The sequence below is a fragment of the Schistocerca americana genome, chromosome X (genome assembly GCF_021461395.2).
Source record: "Schistocerca americana isolate TAMUIC-IGC-003095 chromosome X, iqSchAmer2.1, whole genome shotgun sequence".
NCBI classification, from domain to species: domain Eukaryota; kingdom Metazoa; phylum Arthropoda; class Insecta; order Orthoptera; family Acrididae; genus Schistocerca; species Schistocerca americana.
The window spans coordinates 543,657,597-543,682,161 of record NC_060130.1 but is presented as its reverse complement, the minus strand read 5'-3'; positions in this window follow the sequence as shown (position 1 = coordinate 543,682,161).

Genomic DNA, 24,565 nt, shown 5'->3' with positions numbered 1-24,565 from the left:
GAAACACGTTGGCATTCAGAACTGATTCCATTTGCCTCGTAACGGGGAAATACTGTATGGTTTTCAAGTGACTCTTATACCATTCTTCCGGCAAAATAATGGCAAACACAGGTAAAGATGACAAAGGTGGATAACGACCACGCACCCTTCTCTCCAAACTAGACCACAAATACTCAATAATATTGAGATCTGATGACAGTGGTGGCCAGGGGAGATGCAACAATTCATCCTCGCGCACACAAAACTAGCCCTGGACGACGTGAACTGTGTGAACACGGCCCTGTAGTCTTGGAACACAGCTTTACCTTTGGGGAACAACGATTGCACCATGGGATGGACCTGATCAGCCAAAATTCGGCCAGAAGTTAAAAACAGTACGAAACAAGCCTCATGATTCTTATTTCATTGCGCTATACTCCAGGTTTTATGGCTTCGGACCACGTTTTCCTGTTATGGATCTTTGCATCAGTGATGCGTGCTTTTGGAATTCCAGCTCACTCTGAAATTCCCAACTTTTGGAGGTCTCTTTGTGCTGTCTTGGTGCTTCACAGGATTCGCGAGTGCTACGTTCAGTTCTACAGTGACTTTTGCAGCTATCGTCCACTTATTTTTCGTCACAATTCTCTTCAATGACCGTCTGTCACGATCTATCAGCACAAACACTATCGTCCCCGTTGTGAGCTATCGGATGATGTACTTCCACTGTCCCCGCATGCGGTGTAAATCTTCGATACGGTGCCTCTTGAAACACGAAACACTAAGGCTCTTGTTGACGGAAGCATCCATCATATGAGCACCAACAATTTTCTCCTGTTCCCCAACATAAGTCATTCACAACCGCACAGAGCACTGTTCTGACCACGACTGGCTCTTGTAACGTATTGTGGACAGTGCAGAGGTGCCGTTAGAGGTCAAATACTACAGCGCAACCTGCAGGCTAGGTAGCATCTGCGTATGTGTCCAAGCACGCATTTTTCATGGAGTTTCCATATTCTTTGTCCAACCCCTGTATTTGATTTTAAGCATGTACCCGAGAAAACTCCAACAACTATCATCAACGAATTGGTTGCTGTACTGCTACATCAAGAAGGAAACCAAGTATACAGCCTCGGAGACGGCTCTTCTCTACAACGAAGGCGAGAAAAATGGTGCACCATAGGCACTCCGAGGAAACACGTGCAGCTGAGTTACAAGACATTACTGTTCCTTTGGTAACAAGACAGATACCAGATATTGAATTTTACACACTGCATATATATCTTACTTACTTTTTTTATTTGTAACTTTTCTTAATGTTCTGTAGATCATATCCTGATCCTGTTGTTGCTGTTATACTTCAGCCAATGACATAAAAATTAATATTTTTCATTTTATAACAAACCACCATTTATGCAAACTTTCTAAGATAACTGAAATTTGCGGAACCACCTTCTTGTCAGTAATATTTAATCAGATTTTTGGCTACAGATTATGAGATTCATTTTCTCCAGATCTTTACACTGTACACTGGTGCATTTCCGAAACTTTCTATCCTTCCAAATTTATTAATAGCATAATAATAATCTCACACGTTTCTGTGAGTTAACGTTGTGCTAAGAAAATTAGTTATCCCATAGACTCATATTTATATGAGTTGCCAAAAATGCCATGTACTTCACATGTTTTCCAAAATATTATTTACACAACTGTTCACGAAATATTTTGATTCAGTAAACAGAATATTATTGTTGTGTTTCAAAAACATACTTAACTTCCCATAAAATACATTCACCTGTATAAGAAGCTGTATTTTATTGTCTGATACATGTGGCGTATTTAAACATTTCAAAGTAACACTTCATATTTATTTAAAACAGTCTATGTTACTAATTTTGTTCAAATGGCTCTGAGCAGTATGGGACTCAACTTCTGAGATCATCAGTCCCCTAGAACTTAGAACTACTTAAACCTAACTAACCTAAGTACATCACACACACCCATGCCCGAGGCAGGATTCGAACCTGCAACCTTAGTGGTCGCGCGGTGCCAGACTGTAGCGCCTAGAACCGCTCGGTCACTCCGGCCGGCCTGTTACTAATTTTTCCTTACTTTTTATTTTAATTTAAAGGACGTAGTATTATTTAAATTACTCACTAACGAAAAACAGGAAATCAATGAAGATAGTAAAGTGAACCATTTCCGTTTTTAAAACATACCAGATCATGTTCTAACACATAGAAACAAAATGCGTGCCAACTGAGTCAGTCGGTTTACAGTCGCAGTTGAGTCGGCATCCGTTACATAATCTTTGTGTCAAGCGCATGATCTTTGTCTCAGTGTGCAGTTGGGAGCATGTATGTGCGGATATTGCTTTCTCTTCAGATATGTGGTCTGGGAAATTTGGTTGTCATGGAAAGGATGCACTTATACAGAGGTTCTCTTTATCAAAAAAAAGCTTTGGTATTCTAACAAGAAACATAAATGTGAAATAAATCATCGTACAGAGTCTTTATAAAAAAGCTTCATTAGTATGAAATTTAAAACCCAGGACCTCTATTACACCCCTAGGTAAAGAGGAAAATGAGCCTCAAATTTGGAACTTCAACAAAGATGAGTATAAAATTTGGCTCATATTATTAATCTTTCGTGAACTTTACTTACTGCCGTCCTTTTCAGATAATGTTAGGCGTGTACTGGACTACCAGCGTCCTGTGGTGAAATAGTGCGTATTTCATATTCATTTGCAAGAGTGATTATTTCGCAAGAGAAGGAAAGGGTGACATTATAAATGATAAATTTGAAAAACTCTGCCGGCTGGAGTGGCTGAGCGGTTCTAGGCGCTACAGCCTGGAACTGCGCGACCGCTACGGTCGCAGGTTCGAATCCTGCCTCGGGCATGGATGTGTGTGACGTCCTTAGGTTAGTTAGCTTTAAGTAGTTCTAAGTTCTAGGGAACTGATGACATCAGAAGTTAAGTCCCATAGTGCTCAGAGCCATTTGAACCACGCAGCCGCGTTGCTTTCGATGTCCCTCTTATGTCAGTCCCATACAAATCTCTCGAACTCGAATAATATTCCGCTGCATACTGTATAAGTACGTGCATAATTGAGTTCAACCGTGATTGGAAGCCACTATATATTTACTTTTAGTGGAACGTACAATTTTCGCTTGCCTCTCTAGTTGCTAGCTCCCGAGTACTATCTTACCAAGATGAGGAAGACAAAAAATTAATGGAATAATTCTTCGTCTGAGATATTCCCGCCACCTCCGAATCGTCTATATCTAAAACTAACAAAACTAAACTCCACCCGAACAGGCCATGAAGGCCCTACGGTACCGACCTGACGCCGTGTCATCCTCAGCTCACGCCGGTCTCGGTGGCCGAGCGGTTCTAGGCGCTTCAGTCCGGAGCCGCGCGACTGCTACGGTCGCAGGTTCGAATCCTGCCTCGGGCATGGATGTGTGTGATATCCTTAGGTTAGTTAGGTTCAAGTAGTTTTTTACAGCTGCATTTAATTTCAACGAGTTTATTTATATTTCCAATGATATTACAGTGCGGTAGCAGGTCGTAAAGATCAGGCTGCCTTCATGTTGCAAGCTGCGTAAATATCACTGAAATTTACAAGTCCCGCCAATACTCAGCTCGCTTCATAAAAGCTCGGCTTGCTTCGTAAGCGAGAAGCAGTAATTGCATAACAGGCCCCAGATACAAGTCGTAGGGCTGGGGCCTGCTTAGAACTATACATGACCGGCATTGCAGCAACAGACATGGAAAGGCTTAGTTCCGTGATGTCTGGCACGTCCTGAGATTCAATCACTTTAAGTTCAAATGGCTCTAAGCACTATGGGACTTAACATATGAGGTCATCAGTTCCCTAGACTTAGAACTACTAAACCTAACTAACCTAAGGACATCACACACACTCATGCCCGGGGCAGGATTCGAACCTGCGACCGTAGCGATCGCGCACTTCCAGACTGAAGCGCCTAGAACCGCTCGGCCAAAGCGGCCGGCTCACTTTAAGTACATCAGTGAGACCAGGACTGCAATGCTTCAACATCTCATCTCGTATTCTATTGTCAGTAAGTTTCTGAAGAATTGTATCACAAAGCATTTCGTTTTGAAATAAAGCTCCACAAGTTCAGTTAAAGTTACAGGTTCTACTCACGGCCCTGAGTTCAGCAATCCATTGCTTGTAAAACTCGTTACTATAAGGGCGCGTACGAAAAAATTTGAAACGAGCAGCATCTGCAGATGTGTGAGCCTCGAAAAAGTAGTCGACTTTTCTAAAGACTTCCTCATAAGATAAGGTCTGGGGCTCTACCTAGGAGAATAATTTTCAAAAATGGCTCTGAGCACTATGGGACTTAACTGCTGAGGTCATCAGTCCCCTAGAACTTAGAACTACTTAATCCTAACTAACCTAAGAACATCACACACATCCATGCCCGAGGCAGGATTCGAACCTGCGACCGCAGCGGTAGCGCGATTCCAGACTGTAGCACCTAGAACCACTCGGCCACTTCGGCCGGCCGAATAATTTTCAACACAAACCGAAAATGAAAACTCCTAGAATTGAAAGAAAAAAGAACGTCGTGAGTGACGTGAGACTTCTGTCCACTCTCCTTCTTTTTCTTTGAAGGAACGGAAGCGAGGAGGTCGCTGGAATTCTGTGCTTCAGTAGTAATTGTCTACTGGACTTGCTGTGTATCCAATTGTCTGGAAATAATCGACACATATGTTCGTAGTTGTTGGCTCTGAAACTTAATAAATGCAATGAGTGATAACTCACCTGTGTTCGCCATTTCATACAAAAATTAAGTAAACAAGAAAAATATTTCGAATTTTTTGACACTGCTGAGAAAGAGAGAAAAAATTATTAATTCTATGGCTGATGACAGATTCTTTTTCGATGATCGTATCCACAGCGACCACACCCACGTCGCGAAAAATGTATGCAGTGGCCGAAGCTGGTAAGAGGTGGTGCAGTATATTACAAACGTTACGAGATTAATAAAACATCACATTTTCTTACACTATTTACAAGATGAATAATTGAATGAGTGATGCTTTTAACAGTTTCCATTGCGAAATGTTGTCTCAAAATATGACAGAAAACGAAAAGAGATTCTGGTCGTATGTAAAGCTCATTAGCTGCAAGAAACAATCAATACATTCCCAGCAAGATAACAATGGTCTGAGGTGTGTGGGGTTGATCTGTTATTCTGTTATTCTGCACAACGGATTAATCTGAGATGTACCCTTTACCCTGTGGCTCCTGCCAGTCGCAATTTCCACCCCCACACTACTACAGAAGTCAGACAGACGCTCCTAACGTTCTAAAGAGAAATGCCTGAAAAACTTTCAGCAATAAATATCTTCTGGAGTCGTCCACTGTAAGGAAATGACACAACAATTCACAAAATTTCTTCTGTAACTAGTGGGATACTTGGGTACTGGAGTAGTGCTAGTTAGTGTAAGAAAAACATGAAACTAACGAAAGTTATTATTTATTTTGCAAAAATTCTGAGAAATCACAATGGCACTTTTAGTTGTGAATTCAACAAGTTATATCCTAGTTCTTTTCGGAATGTGAAGTTACCTCTCAAGGGTAGGATTCGCTAATGAAATTTCTATACAAAGTTTAAGATGGTTATTGACTTGGCAGAATGGCTGAGAGGTGCGCCTACTCAACTTGAATAATTATCCTTTAGAATGTTGCTAGGTATGGTCGAGGCTGTCGCGTGTGAAATGCAATGAAGTGTACTGTTCTGGAGGAAGTATGGGACTCGCAATCGCTGTAGCGCACAATACCGTAAGCTGCGATGACTGCTGTCTGCGCCACTCGCTGCTGACAAATAAGATAACTCTCGTTCTATCTGGATTGACCTTCGCCAGTCAAACTCTCCCTATGCCTTGATGAAGTCAAGGATTCCTATTCGCCCCTAGTCTATCTATTGGCGTGGTACACCGGTCAGATAATCAGTCCACCGCGATACCACTTAAAATTCGCTCGCAGGCGTGTAACTATAACTCTGTCCGTTCACACTGCACAATAAGTGTGTCGGCCAACACAGTGAACAATGCTTAATCGCAAGGACTCAATATAGAGTAGCACTTCGATTCGCTCTTGACAGAGGTGCTCTCCCAGTGAAGTACTGAGGAGAGACTTGTTCCTCGCTCCAAGAGCGACAACGGAACAGCGCCTCTCAACACCAGACGTGAAGGGGTATATCTTTCGGTCTCTTCCATTATTCCTTTGCCTCAAGGCGTCAGAAGTATCGTCTGCCAATCAACATTGCTCTTCTAAAACGGGAGAATGACGTTTCGTTTAAGGCGACCAATCCGGAAACCTGTAGCACTGGCATTTGGCGTTTGCTGTCTCCCTGTGAAAATCTCTAAAACTGCGTGCTATGTGTAAAGAATGTGTAGACTGGCTGCTCCCACACAATGTAGCGGAATTTGCTTTTAAGCCGATCACGGGGTTGTTCCCCCCTTTCACTCGGGCCCACGCTCTCCGCTACACGGGCGGTCACCGGCCGACATAGGCTGCGTCGTCCTCTGAAGGGACAGGCGTCCCGTTGTGCGGTTTCTCTCCCGAACTAAAAGCTTCTGTGACCATTGTGTCTGGAATGTATGTGTGTACGCCAGCCTCGAGTATTTCAACCACGGTGGGCTTACTTGTTAATTGCATATCGTTTACATGAATTCATACAATGTTGACTTTATCTTATCGAGTTTGGGGTTCGAATGAAGCGTCTTGATGTGCGGAATATGATTGTGAGGGCGGAATATGTAAGCAGTGAAGGTCAGGAGAACACGACGTCTTATAATGGTAATGTTACCGATGACAGTGCTACTAAGACAGACTAAAAATGATTTTCCGAAATTCCTTCGCCAAAGAAGACGAAGTAAATACTCCATAATTCGAATCAAGAACAGTTTCCAACATGAGTAACTTAGAATTCTAGCGACTCAGCTTAAAATACTTTTTTTAAGAAACAAATCCTTCAGTCCAGATTGTTTATCAATTAAATTCCTTTCAGAGTATGCTATACAATAGCTCCACACTTCGCAATGACAGCTGGCCGCTGTGGCAGAGCGCTTTAGTCCAGAATTGCGCTGCTGCTGCGGTCGCAGGTTCGAGTCTTGCCTCGGGCATGGATGTGTGTGATGTCCTTAGGTTACTTAGGTCTAAGTAGTTCTAAGTCTAGCGGACTGATGACCTCAGATGTTAAAATTCCATAGTGCTTAGAGCCATTTCGCAATAACATACAACTGCTCATTCAACGAATCGAATGGCTCTGAGCACTATGGGACTCAACTGCTGTGGTCATAAGTCCCCTAGAACTTAGAACTACTTAAACCTAACTAACCTAAGGACATCACACACATCCATGCCCGAGGCAGGATTCGAACCTGCGACCGTAGCGGTCGTGCGGTTCCAGACTGTAGCGCCTTTAACCGCTCGGCCACTCCGGCCGGCCTGCTCATTCAACGAAAGATCCATACTTAAAGACTGGAATGTTGTATAGGTCACACCAATACTCAAAAAAGGAAATAGGAGCAATACGCTGAATTACAGACCCATATCACTAACGTGTTTTTGCAGTAGCATTTCGGAACACATGCTGGGTTCAAACATTACGAAATACCTCGACGGAAATGATCGATTGACATATACCTCGCATGGATTCAGAAAATATTTTTCTTGTGATTCACATAAAATAATGAGTGCTATCGACAGGGGATGTCAAATTGAGTTCATATTTTTTTAATTTCCATAAGGCTTTTGGAACTGTTCCTCACAAGGGGCTTCTAATCAAACTGCATACTTACAGAGTATCGTCTCATTCGTATGACTGCATTCGTGACTTCCTGTCAGAAAGGTCATAGTTCATAGTAATTGTTGGAAAGTTACCGAGTAAAACAGAAGTGATTTCTGCCGTTCCCCAAGGAAGTGTTACAGGCCCTCTGCTGTTCCTAACCTATATAAACGATTTAGGAGACAAACTGAGCAGCCTCTTAGACTGATTACAGATGACGCTGCGTTTTACAACTCCATGAAGTCATCAGATGATAGAAATCGATTGCAAAATGATTTAGACAAGGTATATGTACGGTGCTAAAAGTGGCAGTCGACTCTAAACAATAAAAAGTGCGAAATCATCCACATGACTAGTAAAAGGAATCTGCTAAACTTCAGTTACACAATAAATCATACAGACCTAAAGGCTGTGAATTAACTAAAAATTAAGGCTTACAGATACGAATAACTTAAATTGGAACAACCACATAGAATGGGGACTGTGATTTGTTGGTAGAACACATAGAAGATGCAATGGGTCTACTAAAGAGACTGATTACAATATGCTTTCCATTCTCTTCTGAACTAATGCTGCACGGTGTGGGATCCATATCGGATAGAATTCACGGAGGATATAGAAAAAGTTTAAGAGAAGAGCAGCTCATTTTGTATTATCATGAAATGGGGGTGAGAGTGCCACGGATATGATACGTGAGTCTGCCTAGCAACCAGTAAAGCAAAGGCGCCTTTCGTTGCGGCAGGAGCTTTCAATAAATTTCAATAATCAATTGTCGACTCCAAATGCAAAAACATTTTGTTGGTGCCCATCTACAGAGGGAAAAATGATCTCTGAAATAAAATAAGAGAGGTCAGAACTCGCACAGAAAGATTTCTGTGTTCGTTTTACCCGTGCGCTTTTCGAGAGTGGAGCACTAGAGAAGTAGCCTGAGGGAGGTTCAATGAACCCTCTGCCAGGCACTTAATTGTGAATTGCGGAGTAGTCATGTATATGCAGATGAGATAAAGATTATAATACTTATCTTTTGATCTTTTGATTCTTTGTTCCACACTGCCTCTGATTCAAGCATTTGCTAGCTGTAAAAATGTACAATAAATTGCTAGCTGTTATAATGTTAGTGTCGTTCTTTGCTGGGGTCCATTGTGCCACCCATTGGAAGATGGCAAGTCCTGGAGAAAGAGTGGCCCACGGTGGACGTGGTGGTCTGTTTAAAAGTATCTTCTTCTGCGGAGATGTCAGAGGCACATGGCACACTGTGTATAGTCGACAAAGACACCATCAATAACACAGAAAACCTGTACGACCTTAAATATAAGAAACAGGCCACTTTTGAAAATTATGTAGGGTTGACATTGACCAATTTGACAAAGTAACGAGATAAAGATTTCACACTGAAAAGTGTGAAATTGAAACTGCCACATAGGAGAGAAGTGGTCCTATGAAATTTTTACATAATAAAGAAGAATGTAATACTTTGTATGATGAATACAGGGAAAGATTACTGAGTAGTATGTATAGCTGGTGACTACGTCACCAAGATGTTGTGGTGATTGTTCCCTGTAAAATTTGCCAAAAAGCAAAGCTACTAACAGTATCTCATAGTGCACCCTGGTTTCCTATAATCCCAGCTCATCTCAGATAATTTGTAGCTTTGAGATCTGCTCAGCACGTTTCTATGAAATGTGCGTGGATTTCAATTTTTTTTTTTTTTTTTTTTTTTTTTTGTTGGAGTGGCTTGTAGCCAAATTTGTTACGTTTTCCCATGTGTGAAGAGTGAACCGCGACATTGATGTTCCAGAAACCTTTTTCTAAATTAAGTTGGCTATTTCGGGAAAGTCGTCTCTGACAATGGCCCGTAATTTCGATCAAAGCAATTAATAATGTTCATGCTAAGCAGCATATATAAATCAATGTTCGTCTCACAGTGTCATCTTGCCTCAAGCACAGCCGAACGTATACTGAAAAACCTGGGATTACTGTGCTATATATATTGTAACAGACAACTCCATAATTGTGAAGTATTTCTGGAGAATTTCCAGGACATAATGAATAAGTTGCGGAATGGGACAACTTGATTGTCTCCCATCACCGTTCTGAGTAATAAGGCATCTCCAGATAGAGTGCGAGGGTTCATAGACGTTCCATGCAATGTATAAAGGAGACACAGTGACACTGAGACGACTTCTATCTGCCACATTAAGAAAGAAACTGAGAGTTGTAAGCGAAGACATAAGGGGCGATTATGTGCATAAATGTTATTTTTTTAATTCAGTTCTGTTGTATCTTTTGTGTTTTGGAACCAACCCCTGGTTCAAATACCTTGCAATTGGTCACCTATTAATCACTGTAGATTCAAGTACTGTCTGCAGATCTGCACTATACCCCACAATGCCGATGAAAGAGGAAACGTGAGAACGGTATACAGGAATTGGTAGTGATTCCATAACCGTAATTAAGAAGTGTAGATAGAGATTTAGGGCGAAATAGGTTAACAGACTTTATGTATAGTACCAATAGCTTTAGTCTCTTGATGCAGAAAACTGGGTGAGAAATATGTGTATAAGGGAATGAAGTGAAATGACTATCAATTTTTTTATTGTATAAGAATAATGGTAGAGAGTAAGCGTAATGTTCGTTGGAACACCTTTCCCATTACCCCCCCCCCCCCCTCCTATCCAATCTAATTCATGTCTATAGATATGATGATGTAAATAGTTACTGGTCTTCTTGTAATGCAGATTACAATTACAATAAAAATTATGCACCAACCTCCAAATTACATAAAGGTCACTGGAGGATGATGAAACAAGAGCCCTTGTAATGATATAATGACATTTATGTTGAATTTTTAATGTCATCTATGAACATTTTATAATAATAATGTAGGAAAAAATAGATTGCTACTTATCGTACAGAAGAGATGTTAAGTTGAAGACAGCCACAATCAAAAGATACTTTCATGAAGTTTTCGCTTATAGCCTTCATCAGCAAAAGAGAAACACACACTGTTCATGCGCACAATCAAGCACACCTTGATGCATGAGGTTTCATTCCTTGTGTATATGAATGGTGTGTTTTCCTCTTTTGCTGATAAAGCCTGTGGCCGAAAGCTTTATTTAAGTGTCTTTTAATTGGGACTGTCAGCAACTTAATGCGTGTACTTCACAGTAAGTAGCAATCTGCTTTTTCCTACATTTTTGATATCTCTACCTGGATTTTCAATTGTTCGACGCTGTTATAACAGTTATGAATCCATGAGAGAGAAGGAGAAAAATTGACAATGGCAGACTGAATGAGTCTCCACGTGTTACCTACATGACGGATGCTATCTAAGCATCTGGGAGTCAGCCTGGACTGCCGTCTAGCTGCTCTGCTCCAGCTGTGTAGTGTTCATAAGAGCCACCTCTACATGTGGTCACCGATTGAGTGAGCTGCTGCGAGGTTGGGCTCCACCCCTGCACGTCACACACAGCCTGCTGTAGCTAACACCAGCTGGTCGCTCGGCAGTACCCGGCGGGCAGGTCCAGCCTGTACAGACAGTGACACTGAAGGCCACGTCACGGAGCTGTGGTGGACCCACTACAGCCACAAAGGAGCCATAAAAAATGCGCTGCCCAGCACGCTGACCCACTGAGTGTTCAGCAATACAGCCCCTGTGCACACCGTTAGGTGCAGTGAAGAGTATGGGCTTCGCCGGTACAGCTAATGCTTAGCCAACTTGCTGAGTAAGAAAAATTAAACGATACCAATCATGTTATGCTACGCTGATGCTGAGTTGCCTTAAGTCAAGAATGGGCCCACAGATGATTGGCAGTCGGTACAAGAAGATAAGATGTACAGCCTGATACCTGGACAACCTGATTTTGAAACTGACTTCCATGCTTATCAAATACTCAAGTTCTCATGAGCTGGATCACGCCCACCAAATGCGTGCCAAGTACAATCCACATCTCTGAATTAAACCTACTTAGTGGTAACCATCAGCAGCAGCTGGGTGGTAAACGAGAAATACTGTCCATGCCACGGACAGTTGCTGCAGATAATGCTGCTTTAGAGAGACTAAGAGAACTTCAGAGGCAAGCCGAGAGGTGACTGTTGCTGCCACTATTGAACCAGCATTGGATCATTATCGGACCTTCCAGTGCAGTGGTCCTTTTAGGTTGTATTCCAAGTACGCTTGAGAAGAATGCCCTCACCTGCTGTTCCAAGAACACACCTATTTTGTGTGCTGTTGTGCTATATGTGATGCGAGAGTGTATGAAAGCTGTACTCACGTATGCAACAAAGTGCATTATCTTTCTTTCTCATGCCTTTATGTGCTGGTTGCAAACGTATGTATATGTTCAAAAAACTGAATGCCACGTCCACTTAACTAAATTTTAAGCAATTTTGGAATGATTTCGTCTCATGAATTGAACTTAATGGAACAATGTGTTTCTTCACTAATAATTCCTTGAGTGAACACCTTACGTGGAATGAGGCTATGTTTTACTGTTATTCAGATTTAATTAATTAACAAACGGTAGACATGCACTGCATATTATGTGATTGTATAGGTCATTAGGTGTGAACACAACGTGTCACTAATTGCCAAAATTCTTTTCAGCCAACATTAATGTGGGTTTCTTATGTCAATCTTAGTTTGAAAATTGTAATTTTTGTTTTATGTGTTACTTTTACTGTCGTTTTGCACTAATATTATTTCTTGAAAAACGAAATATTTTTTAAACACACTTTACGTGTATGTCTTCATATTATTAGGAAAGAATTCTTTTTATAATCGAGGCATTGAGTTGAAGTTAGGACAACGCGTATCTTTCGTATCTTTTTATATGAACATAGTTTTACAGTTACTTGATAATGTCATAAAATTACGTTTTGCAACTATTACTCTTTATAATTTTACAAATAAATAACGTGTGACACGCACACAGAGTTCATTAACTCTTCTTCAATCATATTCTTGTACAGTGGTGACAAGTGTCATGAGAATAAAACATTCACATGTGTTTTTTGTTCTAGTTAGCGGTCAGTTCATTTTATGTATGAACTGTGTACTGCCGTAGGAAACGAGACTCTCTTGTTATAATAAATAACCATGTGGTGTCCGTTCTTTCGTACATGTCTGAAAGAACGGATATCATTTTGATCACGCAGCCACTGTGAATCAAACCACAAAAGGAATTAAAGACATGTCAGTGGGTATTGATTTACGAGTATATCAATGGGGCAAGTTGAAAATTTGCCCCGAACCAGGATTTGAACCCAGGTCCCCTGCTTACATATTTTTCAAAGGAACCTCCCTGGTGCCCAAAGGGATGGGTGGGAGCAAAATGGATAGGGGTCGCAACCTGAGGTGCAGCCACCAAGTCCCGTTCCCTTCCCCCAGGCACCAAGGAAAGTCTGGGGAAAGTGGAGTAGAGGTACAAGAATTTCAATGATGTATTAATTTATTTCCCCCTTTTTGTTTTCGTGTTGGTTTTTTATCATCAATAATATCACCGAGAATAGCAGGAATCCGATATAGCAAGACGGAGGGAGCAGCAAGTCACCAGACTCGGTGAGACTATCGACGCATAATTTTTCGAAGAAGAACATTCCGATGACCATACAGTACCCGGTACTAAGAGTGGAGAAGTCGTGGATCAACTCCTCGTTGCAGTAACATCCCAACGCTAGGACTGGTTAAGAAAGACGCTACGAAGGCTGTTGCAGAAAACTCGTCTGTATTTGGGATTGCGGACAACTGCACAATGTCGTTGATTAAGGAAGCGCCGAAAATCAAGAACATTTTTCTCGTCATCAGAAAACAAGTAGTGAACTGCTTGTCCACAAATCTCTTCACGAAGTTCGTCTTCGTTTGTGGGAATTATCCCGAGTCCGGAAACAGGAGCAGATGAGAAGGTATCTGATAAGGAGTCTTAAGGGTAATTAGGGTCAGCATCTATCGTGCTATATCTTGAACAGAAAGCCGTGGCAAACATGTGCACCCAATGCTGGAAGCATGCGGCGGGTTAAGGACGGGGGAATAGGAAGTTTCTGTGGCACTTGGGGGATATGTGATGCCAAATATAGATTTGCATATTGTGTCCGTAGCAGGAGATCTAGGAGCCTAGCTCGTAGTTGGGACAGTAGGTGTCGACAGTTGAGGGTAATCATGTGGCACAGATCACTTTCAAATCTCGTCCTAAGCGTCGGATAGTAGCAGCTACAGACAATGGAGCAGCGCTGTCGCAGGAAGACCAGCACCTATAGCCATGGTGTTCGATTTGCTGACGTTAAGGCAGGTACCAGAAGCTTTGCCAGCGACTCCGATAACGAAATCGTCCGCATAAGCAGTGCAACTGAATACATGGGCACCAGAAGTCATCCCCGACAGGTGGGACATACGACGAACTTATCTGTTACGACAGAGTGGCGAAATTTGGCACAAAACGAGAGATTAAGATGGGAGGAGTGAGATGGCCATTATAAAGTACCCAGGACGTATCTCCACGACGGAGACGCATTACGACGTCGACGGTAGTATCAGGGTATCCCATATTGCGGAGCACCCCTTCCAGACAGTTATGATCGACTAGATTGAAATCCTGACTGAAGTCAAGAGCTGCTCAAGGTCCAGGCACAGGACGAGCGTGAACAAGAGCGATTGTGTCCCAATAACGATAGAGGGGAGTTCTGATATTATAGGCGCATGAAGTTTGATCAGGGGAAAACACGTACCAGGCCGTCAGTTTAAGCCGTGCAGCCAACAGCTGGGTAAACACCTCCATGTCGCTGTTGGACAACTTCAAGGAGCGGTAGTCGCCTACCCGTCACGTACCCCAAGGCTTGTGGATGGAAATGAGGAGACCGTCGAGGAAACCTTCTGGGATCTGGAAGAGAGGCGACGTAAGGTCTCAACAAATTTTAGTACACACTGGCGCTACTAGGAGACAAAATGTCCGATAAAACTCTAGTGGAAGGTCGTCAGAGCCAGGCGAATTGTCCGGAGAACCCACCTGCATAGCATCATGGACTTCACCCTCTGTGACTTTGGCAAACAGAGCCATCATTGCACCTCCAGGAAATAAGCCAAAGGAGGGTTGAGGCCGGCCGGTGTGGTCATGCGGTTCTAGGCGCTACAGTCTGGAACCGCGCGGCCGCTACGGTCGCAGGTTCAAATCCTGCCTCGGGCATGGATGTGTGTGATGTCCTTAGGTTAGTTAGGTTTAAGTAGTTCTAAGTTCTAGGGGACTGATGACCTAAGATGTTGAATCCCATAGTGCTCAGAGCCATTTGAACCATTTTTGGAGGGTTGAGAGACTGCTGTAATGTTACCAAGGTGGTGCAACTGTGAGAGTACAGCTTAACATAATGTGCGTGGAGGGCAGAACCTATATTGCATTGGGTATCTAAGCGCCCCCCGACTTCAGTCGTAAGAACATTAATCAAAGTCCTCCGACGGTGGCGCCGTTCCGCTATCACATGGTACGTACGCGCTTGCTCCTTAGCTAACCCATCGTGTGTGTGTGCGCCCTGACCATAGCTCCTTCAAGGTGACATCGAGAGAAAGATGCGAGCTGTGACTTGGCACGATTCGCCAACACCTGACGCTCTGGTGAATACAACATCATAGTACATTCCAGGAGAATGGTGAAATAGAAATCCTGAACTCGTCCCGTGACACTGTAACCTCCCTTCCGAAACCAATCAAGGCCTTGTTGTGGGCAGTAGACTTTGCGCAGAGGACCAACCATGACAGTGAAGTAAGTTGGATCAAGTTCAGTTTCCATGGCACCGGCCAGGCCACACCCTTTGGCGGTATAGATTGATGGCACAGATCATGTGTCATGGTCAGAGAATGCAACAGGCCAGACTTAATCAGCCTGCACCCAACCAACACTATCGCGAGAGATGTAAACACAATCAAGAAGACGAGAAGAATGGATAGTAAAATGCGTAAATCCTAGACGATCATCATAAATATGCTCCCAAGAGTCCACAAGGTCTCCTGCCGTCAATGCACATTATGTTATGCTGTACTCTCACAGTTTCACGTTGGCAACATTACAGCAGTCTCTCCTTTGGCTTGGTTCCTGGAGATGTAATGATTGCTCTGCTTGCCAAAGACACAGAGGGTGAAGTCCGATGAACAATGCACCCTGCCGACCCAGGAAGAGAGGCGTGACTGCCTCAGAGAAAAAAGTGAAACGTTCACGGTGGCGACCTGAACCAGATAGCGCACAGACGTTGATGATTCTGATGCCATTAAAAGTGAGAGCCATACCTCTGGCATCAAGGAGATAGGCAACTAGTTGTATATAAGCAAGGATACCGTCACGTAGGATTGCTGCCCAACTACCAGTAGGGAAAGCGTGGGAGATGTGTGTTGTAAAGCCATGGGGAGCACACAATGTTGCAACGTGCTCCTCCTGAAGGAGGGCAACGTCAACATCCACAGCATACAGCATTTCATGGAGTAAAGCCAGCTTTTGGCGTGCACAAATGGTTTTGAAAAAGACCGTCGCTGTGCGATAATCGCCATCGCCAGGAGGACTGGAGGCGCAAGCATAAGGGAAGTACAGGGAGCTCACTGTTAGGCCCCCATGGAAAGGCACATAACTGTGACAGGGAGAGAGCCGACCCCACCAAGATGTTCCAACGCTCCGTACACTTCCAGAACTTCCATCCTCAGCATCAACGTCGCCCGCTCAGGAGACAGACGTCTCATTGGGCCGGTTCAGTGGAGAGACGCGCCCACAGATATCGTTAGCAACAGAAAGGGAGGCAACAGCATCAGACTCAGCCAGAGGAAGGTCAGTGTCCATAGGCGGATGCTGTCAGGAGACGGAGGTGGCGAGAGACGTCGCGTCGTCCAGTTCCAGGGCGTCAGACAGTGCATCATCAGTAGGAGGGTCTTCATCCTGTGCACACATCCCATGGAAGCAGCAGTCTGAAGGGATATGGCGTTGTCTCTTCCGTTTCCATGGCGACCGTTGCTCCCTAACATGTTGTTCCGTGTCGGATGGTGGGCAGCCGTCGTCCAACATGCGGCCACACGGCAGAAAAGCGGAGGTCAGCACAGCTCAATGATCAACCACCATGGGGTCTGGAGAGACGGCTTGCACCTGCTGACGGCCATCCGTTGGTACTGCCTCCGGCGCCAGTATAGGAGAGGCAGGCAAAACGTCCATATTGTCGTTGATAGGAGTTGACGCCGACTCCGACTGATTCATAGTGGCCGGCCGGTGTGGCCTTGCGGTTCTAGGCGCTTCAGTCTGGAACCGCGTGACCGCTATGGTCGCAGGTTCGAATCCTGCCTCGGGCATGGATGTGTGTGATGTCCTTAGGTTAGTTAGGTTTAAGTAGTTCTAAGTTCTAGGGGACTGATGACCTCAGATGTTAAGTCCTATAGTTCTCAGAGCCATTTGAACCATTTGATTCATAGTGGGCCCAGCAAGCAGCCCCGCGGCAGACGCGTAAGATAGATGTAACACAGTGGGCACCGCGGGGAGAACGATGTCTCCGATCAGCGTCTGAACCAGTCTACGTTGGAGACATTCAGAACGGACATGGCCTTCCTGGTCACAACCTGAACACGTACACCGCTGACCAACGTACATGACGACAGCCCTGCAGCCGGTAATAACCAAGTAGGAAGACAACTGTTTCTTCATTTCAATGTTTATCTGATGGACGCCATTGAGCACACGGTACGCTTCAAACGTCTTCCACGTTTAGCAACGTGACTGAAGAAGTTGCCGTAAGGTTTAGCGGCGACCATCACAACGTACGGCATCTCAGAGGGAGTTCGAAAGCCCTCAACGTTCTAAGGCCAAAACCAGCGTAATTAACCACAATAGTCCCTATTTGGCCGCAATAGATCGGAATTTGAGATCATTATCATGGCGCCATATAACTTCGTCGCACAGCTTCATTCTTCAGCTTTATGTACACAGTAGTACTGAGGATCGAAAGATGAATTTCGAGAACATCTTGTGGCAGGAGCCGCATTTAGTTTCGTACAAACCGCTCTACTTCATACGCCTTTGGTCGTTCAACATCCAAAGGAAAAGTTAATAAAATTGTGGCTTGGCGGTAGAAAAAAGCCATGATGGTCGATGAAGTCGGACTCTAAGACAAGCCGCTACGCGGAAGTAAACAAACGCACGCTCGCTCGCAACCAGCACAACAGGCGAGACGCAAATAAGGCGTGCTCGCCTCACCTGCCGTAGTCAGCCTGCGTATTAAACAGATACGCTAACCACTATGCCGTCTGGACACAGTGGTCACCATAACTGCACAGAATACTCTAACATGCCTCCCATCAGACCCAAATTCTCGCCTTATACCACACACTACTGATGTAGGGCCCCTGCTAACTAGTCTCATTACTTGGGTCATCTCGCCCATATCCGTAAGAGTTCTAGCCTGATGTGCATCTGCACTGAAGGAATCATTGGCCGTCAACTCCTTAATTATTTCAATTAATAATATTAATACTACATATTATATTATATTATATATGTGGTCGTTCCATGGAGGGGGGGGGGGTTGTCCACAGGGGGCCGAACTGCAAAATAACCCTGGGTTCGGTGTGGGGCGGCGGAAGGGTGAAGTGGACTGCGGTAGCAGTCGTAGGGTTGTGGACCACTGCGGCTGCGGCGGGGACGGAGCCTCTACGTCGTTTCTATTCCCCCGGTTAACATACAATGCAATACAATATATGTGGTAGTACAAAGCGTAAGTATTATCGTTACATAAAATATTCTCCCTGTCAATTGAAGCTCATTAATGTATAATTTGTTTCCTTTGACCACTTTTTTGTCATCGTCCTGATAGGTAGGGTATTATAAACAACAATTTATTTTTTTTCTTTGCCTTAAAACTACTGCGCTCCTTTAATACGACTTACTGACGAGTTGCGGAGAGTGGCCAAATAGAAAATTACGAGTCCGTTGCTAGTTGCGGAGTTCCGATTTTCCTTATACAATACTCGATGTCATATAAGGACTACCATGTACACGTAGCCACCTATTAAATGAAAAATCGACACTATACCCTAAGTTTAAAACATTAAAAACGAAGTGGGAGTCTTTCAATAATGAATTCTATTATCATAACACAGGAAACAAATTTATTTTCAGAGCTGTGTAGCTGCATGGTATCGTCTGTCAAATATATTTTAGGATTATTTGATAAGGTTATCTCCTTACTTCAGACCTTTACAACCTTGCTGAGAACGTCAAACAGAAATCACGTGCAACGCACCTGTTAAGTAACAAACACTAACCTAGAGTTACTTTGTGAGTAATTTAAATAATGAACTTTTAATTCGGAATGTAAGACCATGATTTTACGCTATCTAATCGATAGCAATATTTCAGTATTCAAAGTCTTTAAATATATCTGGGAGGTTGATTACGGAAATACATTTACCCCGGGTCAAGCATAGTATGGTAATGTTTCAGATGAAACTCTTTTCACATCAAACAACTTAAAAAATTGCCCTAAGAGTCGTTTCAGGAAGTTTCAGTTGTTCGACTGATCTAGTACCACTTTTTAATCCTAGGTTTATAAAATATCCACAGTTCCTAGTGAAATCAACATATTTTCATTCCAATATGACGACATGCTTAACAAATTATCACAGACACGTTTTGCGTTAGTGTGAAAGTAATCATCATGTCTTTTAAAGCTGGAAGCATAGGAGAGGCAGCGCGAAAAATAAATTTCCTTGCAATTTATCTGTGATATTAACGGTACTTGCAGAATACTTTCATAATAGATAGTAGTTATAGACTCCAGGATCTAAATGTGAAAGCTGAGATACGGAAAATTCATTCCCTTGGAGGTTATAGTTACATCATTACTTCGTTGTGGAGCAATAACCTAATGGAAGGTGGAAATGAGAATTCACAATGAGATCCACAGAAACTGTTCTCAGACTTAAAGCGTGACGGAACAACAATCGAGGTACTGCTTCGGGTAGCTAGATTGCCTAAGGCGACTTGGCGTACAAGAGTAAAGCTGATCTCTTCAGACGTCACGTCGTGACAAAACGCCATTACTCGCCTCCTCTGACGCCGCTCCCTTCGACGTCATCCGTGGCTCAGATTGCCTGATGGGAGGACAACGTTACACATCAAGGGTTGTTAATCGCTATCGCGTAACCGAGAACTTGCCTCGTCACGTCGGACGTTCTTGCGTGTTTTGAAGCACTTTCTTAGGTTATTCTTCTACAGTGACGATTGTACTACCGTCAAAAAGCTCACACCAGGAGCTCTGGCTAAGTTTAAGAAAATTTGCTGGAAATATTTGATTGATGGATGATTGACAAACTACTTAATGATATTAAAGCAAACGCACCGCAGTTCGGACCACCGCCGTGTCATCCTCAGCCAATAGTGTCATTTGGATGCGGTATGGAGCGAGTTGCGGTCGGCACACCGCTCTCCCTACCGTTGTCGGCTTTGCAGAAATGAAAGGTGCAATTTTCATTCACGTAGCTACGCAGTTGGCTTCACGAGGTTGAGTGGCTCCCGGTCTACTCCTCCCATCGAGGAAAAATCCCTGGAAGTACCGCGAATTAAACGTGGATCCTCCGACAGGCAGTCAGCCACGGTGACCTCGCGGCAATAGAGACGTACCTTAAGAGTATTACGTAATCAGGGCAAACTTGTGCAGCAAATAGAGTGTAGAGGAGCTATTCATTGTTAAGTGAAAGTGTTGCTGTCAATAAGCTGCTCTGTGTGGAGTATATGATGTAATGAGTAGGGTAAATCCGAGAGAGTTGGTCCACTGGGTGACACAGACCAGTGGCGTATTTCAAAAACGCGTCGCTATAGAGCATCCCCCAACATTTGTGACGATGCTCTTTTGTTAAATAATGTGGTGAAAAAGTGACGGTGTTACACTCGTACTGGTTTTGAAAAAAAGTCATCGTCTCTATTCAGGTAAGCCGAAAAGTTTTATCGCGTAGTTACCTAATTTTGATATTAAGATTTAGTTTGCACAATATTGATGCAGTTTTTTACTGCGAATTGACAAATGTGTGGGAGTGAAACTAACCTAAAATGGTCACCGACTTAGCACTCTACGAACACTACGAACATGCTGCCAGAAGTCAAAAAATGTTAAAAAACTCATAAATTTTATGCTGAGGAAAAAAAATTATCCAATTGTCCCGGACTTACCTTATAGGTGACGTAAAATTGTGTACATGACAGGGACCCGAAGCTGTATATCTAACGTTTGTGGGCACGCATCGCCAAGTACGCCATTCACGTCTGTTGCACATAGCACTTCAACATCTCAAGCTGTCACAGTCTTGTCCTCAGAATTTAAAAACTCTGTAGTAGCTCTTCTGCGGTGCTGTGAGATTAGCGTCTGTGAGCGACAGGATATAGCGAGGGATTTGGTTCCTTCACAACCAACTGACGGTCGGTTGTCCCTGAGGATGAAATTGTCTGCTGTGTGAGAACTAAACGCCGTAATGATTACTCAGACAAGCTGAATCTATATACCGTAACCGGACTGGTATCTACTAGGGGCGTACAATAAGTAATGCAACACTTTTCTTTTCTCGACCAATTTACATTGAAAAGATGCGAAATTTGTAGTGGGGCATTGTAGAATTAATCACATAGTTTTATCAAGTTCCAATAGGTGGCGCTGCTATATGTAGCCTTCAAAATAGCGTCTTTGACGGAGATGCGTTCCAAACAGAGAGCTGCTATTGAGTTTCTTTTGGCGGAAAACGATAACATCACAAATATTCATAGGCGCTTGCAGAATGGCTACGGAGACTTGGCAGTGAACAAAAGTACGAGGAGTTGTTGGGCGAGTCGTCTGTCATCATCGCAACAAGATCGTGGACACCTGTTCGATCTCCCGTGTGCCAGACAGCCGCACACAGCTGTGACTCCTGCAGTGTTGGAACGTTCGGACACTCTCATTCGAGGTGATCAGTGAATCATAATCGAACACCTCGCTGCACGACTGGACGTTTCTCTTGGTAGTGCTGCCACCCTCGTTTCCCAGCTGGGGTACTAAAAGGTGTGTGCCAGCTGGATTCCTTGCCGCCTAATAGAAGACCATAAGGCGTAAAGAAGGACCATATGTGCGAATTTGCTTGCGCACTACGTGGCTGATCGTTGTCACAGCCGATGAAACATAGGTTCATCACTTCGAACCTGAACCAAAACGGCAATCCATGAAGTGGCTCCATACCACCTGTCCTGCGAAAAACAGTTCAAAGGCGCACCCTCAGCGGGTAAAGTCCTGCTGCGACGGTCTTCTGGGACTCTGAAGGGGTTATTTGTTTGTGGAACGGTCAACTCGGAAGTGTACTATACTACCCTCAGGAAATTGAAGAAACGACTTCAATGTCTTCGTAGCCGCAAAAATGCAAGAGATACCCTCCTTCTCCATTACAACACAAGGCCTCACAAAAGTCTGCACATCCGAGAGGAGCCCTCGAAATTTCATTGGACTGTTCTTCCTCATCCACGCTGCAGACCGAATCTCACATATTCCGACTTCCATCTGTTTGGCCCAATGAAGAATGCACTCCGTGGGAAGTAGAATGGTACAGTGAGGATATACAGGCCCTCCCAGTAAGGTGATGTGAGACCCTCGCATTGAACGGAGGTTATGTTGAAAAATAGGATTTTGTAGCCAAAAAAGTGGGGAACAGTATGATGTATTGCAAGCCTGAATAAAAGCAACCTGCTTTCAGGGAAAAAATGTGTTGCATTACTCATTGAACGCCCCTCGTGGTTTGCATCTCGCACGGAGTCGAACATTTTTCCTTAATTATCAAGTCTGATGGTGTGGACAGGCGAAAATTCCTGCTGTAAGACTTTTTCTTGTGGCGTTAGTCCCACACCACCGCGGGTGATCTTCACGGATTTCATCGATGTAGGAAGAATCCTCTAACGATTAAAGCTTCGAGTCGGGTCGTGAGGTGTAGACCTCCGACTCGATTAGAAGCGCACTGACAGCAAAGGACAAAAATCCTCATCGAGTCTCTGTCCAGCACTGAATTTTAACTGCTCCTCTCGAGATCTCAGTTACACAACTGGCTAAATCAAATAACCGCTTGGAAGGTAAATTTCTATGACGAACAAAATTCCTGCAAAATTAAAGCACGTACAATAATCATAGACATTATTTCTCAAGTCAACATCCCCTTTTCTCAACACATACTAATCGTACAGGGATGAATGAGGTATCATTAGAGAGGTATTTTACAGTCTTCTGAAACTGCACACCTGTTTTACGCTAAAACATGCTGTTTGTGCGATCTATAGAAAATCTTAACATAAAAGAGACTTTTAACCATCATAGGCAAAAGGGCGTCATGAGTGCTCAGCTTCATACCTATATTACCGAGCGAGGTGGCGCAGTGGTTAGACACTGGACTCGCATTCGGGAGGACGACGGTTCAATCCCGCGTCCGGCCATCCTGATTCAGGTTTTCCGTGATTTCCTTCAATCACTCTAGGCAAATGCCGGGACGGTTCCTCTGAAAGGGCACGGCCGACTTCCTTCCCCATCCTTCCCTAATCCGATGAGACCGATGACCTCGCTGTCTGGTCTCCTTCCCCAAAAAACAACAACTACAACATTCATACCTATATTTTACGAAGCTAACTTAATTACGAATAAGAGACTGCCTTTTCATGTTATCTTATTACAAATAAATTTTATTTGTTTTAAACTACTTATTAACTGGATAATTTGTATACAACATTGTCATAAATAATAACCGCGACTACTGCGTACAAGTTGACTTTTCTAAACGCACACATTTTCCGAAACATATTTGTCATTGTCGCCTTCAGTTGTGATTTACCTATTGCTACTACGGCCTACCGTGCTTTTGTTCAAAATTATGTACATGGAAATGTATATACAAGAAAATGTCATAAATTCGTGATTATTATTTCGCGTCGTTCGGTTCATTTTCATTAAAGATGTTTTCTCTTCATTCCCGCAACCACCCTCATCCCAACGACTATACGTATTCCAAATACTGTCAGTATTTACAACTATAAAACTGCGAAAGTTTCGCACAAGAACACTGTTGTTAGGACAGCTATTGTTCTTTGTCTTATCCAAGTTTCAAAGTTACCACCAGCTCGTTCTCCTGACGAAAGCTGGACGAAATATGTCAGACGCTCGAGTCGGCGTAGTAGTTCAGAAGAGACGTACATGTTAAGGGTCGGCCAGCGTTCCTGTCAAGAGATGAAATGAATTTTAAAACTAAAGAATGTAATCGTATTTAGTTAAACACACTTAAAGACAGTTCGTCTGCAAATTCGGACTTTTGGAGATGAGGCAACTTTCCAAAAGCTGAACAGCATAAATATATAGTTAGTTTGTTTAACTTTTAATTTTACGTCTAATATGAACACATCATAAACTCTGTAGCGCTGGAGACCATATCGGCTCTCGGCACGCCGATAAACTGCTGATTCATTCTCTGTATCAGACATCACTGGAGTAGTATGAGGCCAGCAGAACGGTCGTTAATGCCCGCTCATGAAATCGGTGCTGTTTCTTTTGTTTCCTGTAACTCCCAAGTTATGTTACGAGACTGAGGGTTCCCACTGCAGTGCTGCGGCCAACGGAAAGTCCTTGATGGTGCCGGTTTTCGACATTTGGTTCTCCGTGACACACTGGCAAGCTGAGTTCTCTGGCACATAGAGGTCAACTCGTGTAACTATCATTTCCGTAAAATACTACTGCTCGTTTCATTGATGTGCATATA